This window comes from Dendrobates tinctorius, unplaced genomic scaffold (genome assembly GCF_039654945.1).
Source record: "Dendrobates tinctorius isolate UK_male_01 unplaced genomic scaffold, ASM3965494v1 ptg000297l, whole genome shotgun sequence".
Lineage (NCBI taxonomy): Eukaryota > Metazoa > Chordata > Amphibia > Anura > Dendrobatidae > Dendrobates > Dendrobates tinctorius.
This window is the reverse complement of record NW_027361964.1, coordinates 265,664-271,697: the sequence shown is the minus strand read 5'-3', so window position 1 is coordinate 271,697 and position 6,034 is coordinate 265,664.

Sequence of the window (6,034 nt, the reverse complement as noted above, 5' to 3'; positions counted from 1 at the left end):
GTAAGAGACACTTCAAGAACTGCTCCTAGTAGGGGATTACTATAGTACTGGCACAACACTGTCGTTATATAGATTTATGCATAGAAAGTGTTAATCGCTTTGTATTTTGCTCGTATATAACTGTTCTGTTACTGTATCGGTGTATAGTAACAGCTGTTACTTTTCTTACTGCTGTATGGGGCCCGGTGAGCAGAGTGGGGCCTGGGCCTAGTGCTGTCCACCCTTTTGTGCTTCTGCTCACTGGGCCCCAGGGTGCAATAAAGTGCAAATGATGAAGAGAGGGGACAGCAAATATAGACAATTAAAAATTCATACATATTAATTATCCATAAAATTACCGTGATGTACTGTGAAAGGAGTGCAAACCACTCAAAGAAGGAACCTAAAACATGGAAAGCCAATGTAGTGGCCCGGTCCAGACTGGGTATGTCCCTTTAAGTTACCCTGGACCGAGAGTAGGTTTTGTACACCTCAGCTCACCCCTAAGTTATCCTCTTACTGTTATATGGTATAAATGAATCCATTACTCACTAATCTCATATGCTCCTCAGGTAGGTGTTTGTGTTCTATTAAGTCCACTTGTCATTTGCGGTGTTCCAACACTATATACTGGTGAAATGTAGGATTTATATATTATTCTCACAATGTGAAGTCTGACACAAGAATTGAGAGTTGTCCTATTGGTCGGTCACCAAGGGTCAATGGCAGGAGCGACCTCCAGTGTCTGTGGAGACAAGACAGGGTTCTGGAAGGTTCCCTGAGGAGTCTGGTACAAGATGTGACCCAGAGCAGACCTCGTGTGAGGGGTCTCCAAGCCTGGAGGTCCATCCTTCTCTTACAGCCAGGCCTAATGCCCTGGATCTTCCCCTAACTTCTACAGCCAAGATGGCTGAAGACTTCTCACCCTTTCTAACCCTGGGTCCCCGCTGTCCAGTGTAAGGCGTGCTTCTCCAGCATTAGGTCGCACTAATTGTGTACAGAAGAACCTATTGCTCCGCGTGTTGAGAACATCGAGGGTCCCCGCCTCACCGCATATTATCCGCTATTTACTTCCAGTATATTTCTGCCCGTACCGTGACCGGCTGAGGACATGAACCCGGGATGTCAGGTCTGTACATATTCCGTATATTCCCTCTTCTGCCTTTATGCCACCAAGAGACTGTGAACTCTCTTATAATTACCTGCAAGTCCTGCTCCTGACTAATCCAGGTTCCTAAAGCTCCAGAACCTCAATTCTGTGTCAGAACCCAATTCTGATCTGTACGGGCCGTGGATTCACCACGTGAGCTGTTCCCATTCCTCCATGTTATATCTCCCCGTTCTGCTGAAGTAAAGCCGCTGTTATCCCCGAGACCGGTGTCTGTGGTGATTCTATCGGCTGTGGACGCTGCGTGGGGGTGGATAACAGTGAAAGTGATGGCCCCGTACCAGCGCTGTGGCACCAAGAGATGTCCGGACAGGTGATGAAAAGATAGATCTTTATTCAATAAAATGACAAAAAAAAGTGCCATAATGTGAACGTGCACGTACCAAGATACATAAATGGTTTGGCATAAAAAAGAGGCTATAAATATTAAATATATGTACATATAAAAACCAGTGTTACAAATGGCGGTTTAAGGTACGAGTGACAATTATATATAACTAGATTATGGCCCAATGCTATCGCATCGGGAGGATGCGATAGCATCACACCTCTTGCCATGTTAACCCTCAACACACACACTCCTCAACACACACTCCTCTCACCTTTCACCATCTCCACTCACTCTTTCACTCCACATACGACCCCTTCTCTCACTCCGTCTCTCATACTCATGCCGTCATCGCCGCTGCTCCACGATCCCCGACATCTTCTTCCGCCGGCGCCATCCTGGATCCAGACGTTGTCCACGCCGGCGACATAGAATCATAGAATCGTAGAGTTGGAAGGGACCTCCTGGGCCATCTGGTCCAACCCCCTGCTCAAAGCAGGATTCGCTAAATCATCCCAGTCAGATGTCTGTCCAGCCTCTGTTTGAAGACTTCCATTGAAGGAGAACTCACCACTTCTCGTGGCAGCCTGTTCCACTCATTGATCACTCTAACTGTCAAAAAGTTTTTTCTAATATCTAATCTGTGTCTCCTCCCATTCAGTTTCATCCCATTGCTTCTAGTCTTTCCTTGTGCAAATGAGAATAAAGTTGATCCTTCTACAATGTGACAGCCCTTTAGATATTTGTAGACAGCTATTAAGTCTCCTCTCAGTCTTCTCTTTTGCAAACTAAACATTCCCAAATCCTGCAACCTTTCCTCATAAGACAGGGTTTGCAGACCGGTCACCATTCTGGTCGCTCTTTTCTGAACTTGCTCCAGTTTGTTGATGTCTTTTTTAAAATGTGGTGCCCAAAACTGGACACAATATTCCAGATGAGGTCTGACCAAAGAGGAGTAGAGGGAAATAATGACTTCACGTGATCTAGACTGTATGCTTCTGTTAATACATCCTAGAATTGCATTTGCCTTTTTTGCTGCTGCATCACACTGTTGACTCATATTCAGTCTGTGATCTATTAGTATACCCAAGTCTTTTTCACATGTGCTGTCACTTAGCCCTATTCCTCCCATTCTGTATATGCTTTTTTCATTTTTATTGCCCAGATGTAGTACTTTGCATTTCTCCCTGTTAAAAACCATTCTGTTAGTTGCTGCCCACTTCTCCAGTTTGCGGCGACGCCATCTTGAGTATCGTGAAATCCCGCGATAGTCAAGATAGCGTCGCCGGAAGAATATGTCGCCGGCGTGGACGACGTCGGGAACCAAAATGGCGTTGGCGAAATCTCGCGAGTTTTCGCCGACGCCATTTTGGATCCCGACGTCGTCCTCGCCGGCGACATGTTCTTGCGGCGACGCCATCTTGACTATCGCGGGATTTCGCCGATCCAAAATGGCGTCGCCGCAAGAACATGTCGCCGGCGTGGATGACATCGGGATCCAAAATGGCGTCGGCGTAATCTCGCGAGATTTCGCCGACGCCATCTTTTTGGATCCCGAGTCGTCCACGCCAGCGACATGTTCTTGCGGCGACGCCATCTTGAATCTCGCGGGATTTCACGAAATCCAAGATGGCGTCGCCGCAAGAACATGTTGGCGGCCTGGAGAACGTCTGGATCCTGGATCGCGGCGGCGGAGGAAGATGTCGGGGCAGCGACGATGACGGTGTGACTATGAGAAACGGAGTGAGAGAAAGGAACGTATGTGGAGTGAAAGAGTGAGTGGACGTGAGTGGAGGTGAAAGGTGAGAGGAGTGTGTGTTGAGGCGGTGTGGTGTGTTGAGGGTTAACGTGTGTGTGTGTGTGTGGTGACGTCACCGGTTACAACTGGACAGAAGTTGTTACAACCGGAAGCTGCTTAGGGCATTTATTATTATAGATGATGAGGAAGAAGCCGTCTGTTGTTGGCGGTGATGGCGTGTAGAGGCTTCTTCAGCCAATGTAATAGATTTAGAGTTAGGGGATTCGTGTGTGAGGCGACGGCGTTTATAAGCCTTAATCTTGTCAAGGCGATGGTGTTTTTCCTCAGGAGTCTCATTAGCATGGCGTTGTTTTTGTCGTAGTGCTAAAGCTGCTTTCCTTTCACTGGCATTGGCATACTTTTTGTTATGACTCATGTTGGCACAGGTAAAGGAGTCTATTTGGCAGTTATCTGGCAGTGAAGAAGGCGTCCTGGAGTATTGTAGAGTAAACAGATACTAATTAACCCTGTAATTGCCCAGCAGTAGTTATGAAGTGGTAGTGGCAAATTGGCCCTGTAGTTAGACACCGGCAGAGGAGCAAGGCAGCAGTAGTTATGGCGGTAGAGGCAAATTGGCCCTGTAATTAGACACCGGCAGAGGAGCAAGGCAGCAGTAGTTATGGCGGTATAGGCAAATTGGCCCTGTAGTTAGACACCGGCAGAGGAGCAATGCAGCAGTAGTTATGGCGGTAGAGGCAAATTGGCCCTGTAATTAGACACCGGCAGAGGAGCAAGGCAGCAGTAGTTATGGCGGTAGAGGCAAATTGGTCCAGTAATTAGACACCGGCAGAGGAGCAAGGCAGCAGTAGTTATGGCGGTAGAGGCAAATTGGCCCTGTAATTAGACACCGGCAGAGGAGCAAGGCAGCAGTAGTTATGGCGGTAGAGGCAAATTGGCCCTGTAGTTAGACACCGGCAGAGGAGCAAGGCAGCAGTAGTTATGGCGGTAGAGGCAAATTGGCCCTGTAATTAGACACCGGCAGAGGAGCAAGGCAGCAGTAGTTATGGCGGTAGAGGCAAATTGGTCCAGTAATTAGACACCGGCAGAGGAGCAAGGCAGCAGTAGTTATGGCGGTAGAGGCAAATTGGCCCTGTAATTAGACACCGGCAGAGGAGCAAGGCAGCAGTAGTTATGGCGGTAGAGGCAAATTGGCCCTGTAGTTAGACACCGGCAGAGGAGCAAGGCAGCAGTAGTTATGGCGGTAGAGGCAAATTGGCCCTGTAATTAGACACCGGCAGAGGAGCAAGGCAGCAGTAGTTATGGCGGTAGAGGCAAATTGGCCCTGTAATTAGACACCGGCAGAGGAGCAAGGCAGCAGTAGTTATGGCGGTAGAGGCAAATTGGCCCTGTAGTTAGACACCGGCAGAGGAGCAAGGCAGCAGTAGTTATGGCGGTAGAGGCAAATTGGCCCTGTAATTAGACACCGGCAGAGGAGCAAGGCAGCAGTAGTTATGGCGGTACAGGCAAATTGGTCCAGTAATTAGACACCGGCAGTAAACAGGCATAGGACCAAGGCAGCAGTAGTTATGGTGGTACAGGCAATGCCAAGCGTCCGCACAGCAAGTCGGCGTGAGGTAAATGACGCAATTTCACGAATGCAAGATGGCGTCGGCGGACGTCGTTAACACCTCTTGCCATGTTAACCCTCAACACACCACACCGCCTCATCACACACTCCTCTCACCTTTCACCTCCACTCATGTCCACTCACACTTTCACTCCACATACGTTCCTTTCTCTCACTCCGTTTCTCATACTCACACCGTCATCGTCGCTGCCCCGACATCTTCCTCCGCCGCCGCGATCCAGGATCCAGACGTTCTCCAGGCCGCCGACATGTTCTTGCGGGACGCCATCTTGGATTTCGTGAAGTCCCGCGATATTCAAGATAGCGTCGCCGCAACAACATGTCGCTGGCGTGGACGACATCGGGATCCAAAAAGATGGCGTCGGCGAAATCTCGCGAGATTACGCCGACGGCATTTTGGATCCCGATGTCGCCCACGCCAGCGACATATTCTTGCGGGACGCCATCTTGGATGTCGTGAAGTCCCGCGAGATTCAAGATGGCGTCGAGCAAAACAACATGTCGACGGCCTGGAGAACGTCTGGATCCTGGATCGCGGCGGCGGAGGAAGATGTCGGGGCAGCGACGATGACGGTGTGAGTATGAGAAACGGAGTGAGAGAAAGGAACGTATGTGGAGTGAAAGAGTGAGTGGACATGAGTGGAGGTGAAAGGTGAGAGGAGTGTGTGTTGAGGCGGTGTGGTGTGTTGAGGGTTAATATGTGCGTGTGTGTGTGTGTGTGTGTGTGTGTGGTGACGTCACCGGTTACAACTGGACGGAAGTTTTTACAACCGGAAGCTGCTTAGGGCATTTATTATTATAGATTACAATCACAATCAATAAACACCCTAAAAATTCATCAAAAGGCACCAACAAGGAATCAAACTATTCCAAATGTGTAATAAAATCAAATAGGAGCCTCACATGAAGGCAGAAGTGTCAAAATATTAGTGACCAAAGTAAAAAGCCATAAAAAAAATAAAGAATCAATTTCAAACACAATTGCAAAGGCCACAATTATGGGTAAAAACTAAAGTGCACGTGTGTCAAAGTAAACAGTGTACCTCAATAGCATATTAAAAGTGTGTACTGCTACAAATGCCATAGGATGAAAATAGGGGGGGATATACCTGTAAGAGCCACCAGGTCTTGATAAAGCACACCCCGACGCGCGTTTCAGAAGCAAGTTCCTTC